Raw genomic sequence first — 9,441 nt, 5'->3', positions numbered from 1 at the left:
GTTTAAACTACAACCCACAACTTGGGAATTACTGTGACCCCTGAAAAATGCGTGTGCTATGTTTCCCCACGTCCAGCACACACAGGAAGAAGTGTTCTGGGGTTGTGAGTGTGGGGAGGTTCCTCCAACAGACAGCAGCACCTGGGTTGTAATAGAATCCCTTAGCTTGACTTCCCTAAGTGTTTTCCTAGGCCTAGCAGTAAGCGATGGTGGGGGATGGGCTCTAAAGCCAAGTATTAGCGAGTGCATCTCTGTGGGTAGTGGAGGGTTTTAAACTACTTCCCCAACCTTGGAACACCTGTGCCCCATAAATATGCGTGGAATGTGTTTCCCCACCTCCAGCACACACACGGAGACGTGCTCAGGTATCCTGATTGTGGGGAGGCTCCTCCAAATGACAGCAGCGCCTGGGTTCTAAAAGAATCTCTTAGCTTGTTTTCCCTGATGGCATGCCTAGGCTGGAGAGTGGGGGAAAGTGGGGTTTGGGCTCTAAACCAAGGATAAGCGAGAGCCTATCCATGGGATGTGGGTTTTTAACCTACAACCCACAACCATGGAATAAATGTGCCCCCTGAAAGATGCTTTGTCTGTTTCCCTACATCCAGCACACACACGAAGATGTGTTCTTGTATTCTGAGTGTGAGGAAGTTCCTCAAACTGACAGCAGCACCTGGATTCTATTAGTATCCCTTAGCTTCTGTTCCCTGAGTGTTCTTTTAGGCCAGGCCATGAGGGAAAGCTGGGGGTTGGGCTTGGAGGCCACGTAGCAGTGAGTGCCCCCTGATCCATTGAGGAAGTTCTTAGAGGACTTCTCCCAAAACGGAAAAACTTTTCCTGCATTCATCTGGGTGCAGTGGGGCTGCACAACTCTCCCACACCTAAGAATGTGTTCTGGAATTCTGAGTGTAGGGAAGTTCCTCCAACTGACAGCAGCGCCTGGGTTCTAATTGAATCCCTTTGCTTGTCTTCCCTGATGGAAAGCCTAGGCGGGAGTGCGGGGGAAAGTGTGGTTTGGGCTCCAAAACAAAGTATTTGCGATGACCTCTCTATGGTTTGTGGAGGTTTTTAAACTACATCCCTAACCTGGGAACACCTGTGCCCCCATAAAGATCCGTGGAGTCTGTTTCCACACCTCCAGCACACACACAAACACTTGCACAGTTATCCTGAGAGTGGGCAGCCTCCTCCAACTGAGAGCAGGGCCTTGGTTCTTATAAAATCGCTTAACTTGTCTACCCTGTTTGGTTGCCTGATATGGTGTGCTGGGGAAAGGGTGGGTTGGGCTCTAAATCCAAGTATTAGCGAGTGCTTCTCCATGGGATTTGGAGGTTATTAACCAAAAGCCCACAACATGGGAATACCTGTGCTCCTTGAAAAAAGCGTGGACTCTGTATCCCCACCACCAGAACACACATGAAGAAGTTTTCTGCTATCCTGAGTGTGGGCTGGCAATTTCAGGTGACAGAAGCGGCTGGGTTCTAATAGAATCCCTTAGCTTGTAATCCCTGAGTGTTTCCCTAGGACTGACTCTGAGAGAAACCTGGGGGTTGGGCTTTGAGGCCAAATAGTAGCGAGTGTCCCCGATGGAGTGAGGAACTATTTAGATGAATTAACCATAAAGGGAAACACCTGAGCACCCATTCATCTGCGTGGAGTGGGGCTTCAAATCTCCCCACCACACAAGGTTGGGTTCCAGTATCCTGAGGGTGGGGTAGTTCCTCCAACTGACATCAGCGTCTTGGTTTGAATAGAATCCCTTTGCTTGTCTTCCCTGATGGTTTGCCTAGGCCAGTGTGTGGTTGAAAGTGGGATTTGGGATCTAAAACTAAGTATTAGCGTGTGCCTCTCCATGGGTAGTGGAGATGTTTAAACTACAACCCACAACTTGGGAATTACTGTGACCCCTGAAAAATGCGTGTGCTATGTTTCCCCACGTCCAGCACACACAGGAAGAAGTGTTCTGGGGTTGTGAGTGTGGGGAGGTTCCTCCAACAGACAGCAGCACCTGGGTTGTAATAGAATCCCTTCGCTTGACTTCCCTAAGTGTTTTCCTAGGCCTAGCAGTAAGCGATGGTGGGGGATGGGCTCTAAAGCCAAGTATTAGCGAGTGCATCTCTGTGGGTAGTGGAGGGTTTTAAACTACTTCCCCAACCTTGGAACACCTGTGCCCCATAAAGATGCGTGGAATCTGTTTCCCCACCTCCAGCACACACACGGAGACGTGCTCAGGTATCCTGATTGTGGGGAGGCTCCTCCAAATGACAGCAGCGCCTGGGTTCTAAAAGAATCCCTTAGCTTGTCTTCCCTGATGGCATGGCTAGGCTGGAGAGTGGGGGAAAGTAGGGGTTGGGCTCTAAACCAAGGATAAGCGAGAGCCTATCCATGGGATGTGGGTTTTTAACCTACAACCCACAACCATGGAATAAATGTGCCCCCTGAAAGATGCTTTGACTGTTTCCCTACATCCAGCACACACACGAAGATGTGTTCTTGTATTCTGAGTGTGGGGAAGTTCCTCAAACTGACAGCAGCACCTGGATTCTATTAGTATCCCTTAGCTTCTGTTCCCTGAGTGTTCTTTTAGGCCAGGCCATGAGGGAAAGCTGGGGGTTGGGCTTGGAGGCCACGTAGCAGTGAGTGCCCCCTGATCCATTGAGGAAGTACTTAGAGGAATTCTCCCTAAAGGGAACACCTTTTCCTGCATTCATCTGGGTGCAGTGGGGCTGCACAACTATCCCACACCTAAGAATGTGTTCTGGAATTCTGAGTGCAGGGAAGTTCCTCCAACTGACAGTATCGCCTGGGATCTAATTGAATCCCTTTGCTTGTCTTCCCTGATGGAAAGCCTAGGCGGGAGTGCGGGGGAAAGTGTGGTTTGGGCTCCAAATGCAAGTATTGGCGATGACCTCTCTATGGTTTGTGGAGGTGTTTAAACTTCATCCCTAACCTGGGAACACCTGTGCCCCCATAAAGATCCGTGGAGTCTGTTTCCACACCTCCAGCACACACACGAACACTTGCACAGTTATCCTGAGAGTGGGCAGCCTCCTCCAACTGAGAGCAGGGCCTTGGTTCTTATAAAATCGCTTAACTTGTCTACCCTGTTTGGTTGCCTGATACGGAGTGCTGGGGAAAGGGTGGGTTGGGCTCTAAATCCAAGTATTAGCGAGTGCTTCTCCATGGGATTTGGAGGTTATTAACCAAAAGCCCACAACATGGGAATACCTGTGCTCATTGAAAAAAGCGTGGACTCTGTATCCCCACCACCTGAACACACATGAAGAAGTTTTCTGCTATCCTGAGTGTGGGCTGGCAATTTCAGGTGACAGAAGCGGCTGGGTTCTAATAGAATCCCTTAGCTTGTAATCCCTGAGTGTTTCCCTAGGACTGACTCTGAGAGAAACCTGGGGGTTGGGCTTTGAGGCCAAATAGTAGCGAGTGTCCCCGATGGACTGAGGAAGTATTTAGATGAATTCTCCATAAAGGGAAACACCTGAGCACCCATTCATCTGCGTGGAGTGGGGCTTCAAATCTCCCCACCACACAAGGTTGGGTTCCAGTATCCTGAGGGTGGGGTAGTTCCTCCAACTGACATCAGCGTCTTGGTTTGAATAGAATCCCTTTGCTTGTCTTCCCTGATGGTTTGCCTAGGCCAGTGTGTGGTTGAAAGTGGGATTTGGGATCTAAAACTAAGTATTAGCGTGTGCCTCTCCATGGGTAGTGGAGATGTTTAAACTACAACCCACAACTTGGGAATTACTGTGACCCCTGAAAAATGCGTGTGCTATGTTTCCCCACGTCCAGCACACACAGGAAGAAGTGTTCTGGGGTTGTGAGTGTGGGGAGGTTCCTCCAACAGACAGCAGCACCTGGGTTGTAATAGAATCCCTTCGCTTGCCTTCCCTAAGTGTTTTCCTAGGCCTAGCAGTAAGCGATGGTGGGGGATGGGCTCTAAAGCCAAGTATTAGCGAGTGCATCTCTGTGGGTAGTGGAGGGTTTTAAACTACTTCCCCAACCTTGGAACACCTGTGCCCCATAAAGATGCGTGGAATCTGTTTCCCCACCTCCAGCACACACACGGAGACGTGCTCAGGTATCCTGATTGTGGGGAGGCTCCTCCAAATGACAGCAGCGCCTGGGTTCTAAAAGAATCCCTTAGCTTGTCTTCCCTGATGGCATGGCTAGGCTGGAGAGTGGGGGAAAGTGGGGTTAGGGCTCTAAACCAAGTATTAGCGAGAGCCTATCCATGGGATGTGGGTTTTTAACCTACAACCCACAACCATGGAATAAATGTGCCCCCTGAAAGATGCTTTGACTGTTTCCCTACATCCAGCACACACACGAAGATGTGTTCTTGTATTCTGAGTGTGGGGAAGTTCCTCAAACTGACAGCAGCACCTGGATTCTATTAGTATCCCTTAGCTTCTGTTCCCTGAGTGTTCTTTTAGGCCAGGCCATGAGGGAAAGCTGGGGGTTGGGCTTGGAGGCCACGTAGCAGTGAGTGCCCCCTGATCCATTGAGGAAGTACTTAGAGGACTTCTCCCTAAATGGAACACCTTTTCCTGCATTCATCTGGGTGCAGTGGGGCTGCACATCTCTCCCACACCTAAGAATGTGTTCTGGAATTCTGAGTGCAGGGAAGTTCCTCCAACTGACAGCATCGCCTGGGATCTAATTGAATCCCTTTGCTTGTGTTTCCTGATGGAAAGCCTAGGCGGGAGTGCGGGGCAAAGTGTGGTTTGGGCTCCAAAACCAAGTATTTGCGATGACCTCTCTATGGTTTGTGGAGGTGTTTAAACTACATCCCTAACCTGGGAACACCTGTGCCCCCATAAAGATCCGTGGAGTCTGTTTCCACACCTCCAGCACACACACGAACACTTGCACAGTTATCCTGAGAGTGGGCAGCCTCCTCCAACTGAGAGCAGGGCCTTGGTTCTTATAAAATCGCTTAACTTGTCTACCCTGTTTGGTTGCCTGATACGGAGTGCTGGGGAAAGTGTGGGTTGGGCTCTAAATCCAAGTATTAGCGAGTGCTTCTCCATGGGATTTGGAGGTTATTAACCAAAAGCCCACAACATGGGAATACCTGTGCTCCTTGAAAAAAGCGTGGACTCTGTATCCCCACCACCTGAACACACATGAAGAAGTTTTCTGCTATCGTGAGTGTGGGCTGGCAATTTCAGGTGACAGAAGCGGCTGGGTTCTAATAGAATCCCTTAGCTTGTAATCCCTGAGTGTTTCCCTAGGACTGACTCTGAGAGAAACCTGGGGGTTGGGCTTTGAGGCCAAATAGTAGCGAGTGTCCCCGATGGACTGAGGAAGTATTTAGATGAATTCTCCATAAAGGGAAACACCTGAGCACCCATTCATCTGCGTGGAGTGGGGCTTCAAATCTCCCCACCACACAAGGTTGGGTTCCAGTATCCTGAGGGTGGGGTAGTTCCTCCAACTGACATCAGCGTCTTGGTTTGAATAGAATCCCTTTGCTTGTCTTCCCTGATGGTTTGCCTAGGCCAGTGTGTGGTTGAAAGTGGGATTTGGGATCTAAAACTAAGTATTAGCGTGTGCCTCTCCATGGGTAGTGGAGATGTTTAAACTACAACCCACAACATGGGAATTACTGTGACCCCTGAAAAATGCGTGTGCTATGTTTCCCCACGTCCAGCACACACAGGAAGAAGTGTTCTGGGGTTGTGAGTGTGGGGAGGTTCCTCCAACAGACAGCAGCACCTGGGTTGTAATAGAATCTCTTCGCTTGACTTCCCTAAGTGTTTTCCTAGGCCTAGCAGTAAGCGATGGTGGGGGATGGGCTCTAAAGCCAAGTATTAGCGAGTGCATCTCTGTGGGTAGTGGAGGGTTTTAAACTACTTCCCAAACCTTGGAACACCTGTGCCCCATAAAGATGCGTGGAATCTGTTTCCCCACCTCCAGCACACACACGGAGACGTGCTCAGGTATCCTGATTGTGGGGAGGCTCCTCCAAATGACAGCAGCGCCTGGGTTCTAAAAGAATCCCTTAGCTTGTCTTCCCTGATGGCATGCCTAGGCTGGAGAGTGGGGGAAAGTGGGGGTTGGGCTCTAAACCAAGGATAAGCGAGAGCCTATCCATGGGATGTGGGTTTTTAACATACAACCCACAACCATGGAATAAATGTGCCCCCTGAAAGATGCTTTGACTGTTTCCCTACATCCAGCACACACACGAAGATGTGTTCTGGTATTCTGAGTGTGGGGAAGTTCCTCAAACTGACAGCAGCACCTGGATTCTATTAGTATCCCTTAGCTTCTGTTCCCTGAGTGTTCTTTTAGGCCAGGCCATGAGGGAAAGCTGGGGGTTGGGCTTGGAGGCCACGTAGCAGTGAGTGCCCCCTGATCCATTGAGGAAGTACTTAGAGGACTTCTCCCTAAAGGGAACACCTTTTCCTGCATTCATCTGGGTGCAGTGGGGCTGCACATCTCTCCCACACCTAAGAATGTGTTCTGGAATTCTGAGTGCAGGGAAGTTCCTCCAACTGACAGCAGCGCCTGGGTTCTAATTGAATCCCTTTGCTTGTCTTCCCTGATGGAAAGCCTAGGCGGGAGTGCGGGGGAAAGTGTGGTTTGGGCTCCGAAACCAAGTATTTGCGATGACCTCTCTATGGTTTGTGGAGGTGTTTAAACTACATCCCTAACCTGGGAACACCTGTGCCCCCATAAAGATCCGTGGAGTCTGTTTCCACACCTCCAGCACACACACGAACACTTGCACAGTTATCCTGAGAGTGGGCAGCCTCCTCCAACTGAGAGCAGGGCCTTGGTTCTTATAAAATCGCTTAACTTGTCTACCCTGTTTGGTTGCCTGATACGGAGTGCTGGGGAAAGGGTGGGTTGGGCTCTAAATCCAAGTATTAGCGAGTGCTTCTCCATGGGATTTGGAGGTTATTAACCAAAGGCCCACAACATGGGAATACCTGTGCTCCTTGAAAAAAGCGTGGACTCTGTATCCCCACCACCAGAACACACATGAAGAAGTTTTCTGCTATCCTGAGTGTGGGCTGGCAATTTCAGGTGACAGAAGCGGCTGGGTTCTAATAGAATCCCTTAGCTTGTAATCCCTGAGTGTTTCCCTAGGACTGACTCTGAGAGAAACCTGGGGGTTGGGCTTTGAGGCCAAATAGTAGCGAGTGTCCCCGATGGACTGAGGAAGTATTTAGATGAATTCTCCATAAAGGGAAACACCTGAGCACCCATTCATCTGCGTGGAGTGGGGCTTCAAATCTCCCCACCACACAAGGTTGGGTCCAGTATCCTGAGGGTGGGGTAGTTCCTCCAACTGACATCAGCGTCTTGGTTTGAATAGAATCCCTTTGCTTGTCTTCCCTGATGGTTTGCCTAGGCCAGTGTGTGGTTGAAAGTGGGATTTGGGATCTAAAACTAACTATTAGCGTGTGCCTCTCCATGGGTAGTGGAGATGTTTAAACTACAACCCACAACTTGGGAATTACTGTGACCCCTGAAAAATGCATGTGCTATGTTTCCCCACGACCAGCACACACAGGAAGAAGTGTTCTGGGGTTGTGAGTGTGGGGAGGTTCCTCCAACAGACAGCAGCACCTGGGTTGTAATAGAATCCCATAGCTTGACTTCCCTAAGTGTTTTCCTAGGCCTAGCAGTAAGCGATGGTGGGGGATGGTCTCTAAAGCCAAGTATTAGCGAGTGCATCTCTGTGGGTAGTGGAGGGTTTTAAACTACTTCCCCAACCTTGGAACACCTGTGCCCCATAAAGATGCGTGGAATCTGTTTCCCCACCTCCAGCACACACACGGAGACGTGCTCAGGTATCCTGATTGTGGGGAGGCTCCTCCAAATGACAGCAGCGCCTGGGATCTAAAAGAATCCCTTAGCTTCTCTTCCCTGATGGCATGCCTAGGCTGGAGAGTGGGGGAAAGTGGGGGTTGGGCTCTAAACCAAGGATAAGCGAGAGCCTATCCATGGGATGTGGGTTTTTAACCTACAACCCACAACCATGGAATAAATGTGCCCCCTGAAAAATGCTTTGACTGTTTCCCTACATCCAGCACACACACGAAGTTGTGTTCTTGTATTCTGAGTGTGGGGAAGTTCCTCAAACTGACAGCAGCACCTGGATTCTATTAGTATCCCTTAGCTTCTGTTCCCTGAGTGTTCTTTTAGGCCAGGCCATGAGGGAAAGCTGGGGGTTGGGCTTGGAGGCCACGTAGCAGTGAGTGCCCCCTGATCCATTGAGGAAGTACTTAGAGGACTTCTCCCTAAAGGGAACACCTTTTCCTGCATTCATCTGGGTGCAGTGGGGCTGCACATCTCTCCCACACCTAAGAATGTGTTCTGGAATTCTGAGTGCAGGGAAGTTCCTCCAACTGACAGCAGCGCCTGGGTTCTAATTGAATCCCTTTGCTTGTCTTCCCTGATGGAAAGCCTAGGCGGGAGTGCGGGGGAAAGTGTGGTTTGGGCTCCGAAACCAAGTATTTGCGATGACCTCTCTATGGTTTGTGGAGGTGTTTAAACTACATCCCTAACCTGGGAACACCTGTGCCCCCATAAAGATCCGTGGAGTCTGTTTCCACACCTCCAGCACACACACGAACACTTGCACAGTTATCCTGAGAGTGGGCAGCCTCCTCCAACTGAGAGCAGGGCCTTGGTTCTTATAAAATCGCTTAACTTGTCTACCCTGTTTGGTTGCCTGATACGGAGTGCTGGGGAAAGGGTGGGTTGGGCTCTAAATCCAAGTATTAGCGAGTGCTTCTCCATGGGATTTGGAGGTTATTAACCAAAGGCCCACAACATGGGAATACCTGTGCTCCTTGAAAAAAGCGTGGACTCTGTATCCCCACCACCAGAACACACATGAAGAAGTTTTCTGCTATCCTGAGTGTGGGCTGGCAATTTCAGGTGACAGAAGCGGCTGGGTTCTAATAGAATCCCTTAGCTTGTAATCCCTGAGTGTTTCCCTAGGACTGACTCTGAGAGAAACCTGGGGGTTGGGCTTTGAGGCCAAATAGTAGCGAGTGTCCCCGATGGACTGAGGAAGTATTTAGATGAATTCTCCATAAAGGGAAACACCTGAGCACCCATTCATCTGCGTGGAGTGGGGCTTCAAATCTCCCCACCACACAAGGTTGGGTTCCAGTATCCTGAGGGTGGGGTAGTTCCTCCAACTGACATCAGCGTCTTGGTTTGAATAGAATCCCTTTGCTTGTCTTCCCTGATGGTTTGCCTAGGCCAGTGTGTGGTTGAAAGTGGGATTTGGGATCTAAAACTAAGTATTAGCGTGTGCCTCTCCATGGGTAGTGGAGATGTTTAAACTACAACCCACAACTTGGGAATTACTGTGACCCCTGAAAAATGCGTGTGCTATGTTTCCCCACGTCCAGCACACACAGGAAGAAGTGTTCTGGGGTTGTGAGTGTGGGGAGGTTC

Source organism: Vicugna pacos, unplaced genomic scaffold (assembly GCF_048564905.1).
Source record: "Vicugna pacos unplaced genomic scaffold, VicPac4 scaffold_20, whole genome shotgun sequence".
Lineage (NCBI taxonomy): Eukaryota > Metazoa > Chordata > Mammalia > Artiodactyla > Camelidae > Vicugna > Vicugna pacos.
The sequence above is the reverse complement of the archived record's forward strand: the minus strand, read 5'-3'. Positions refer to the sequence as shown.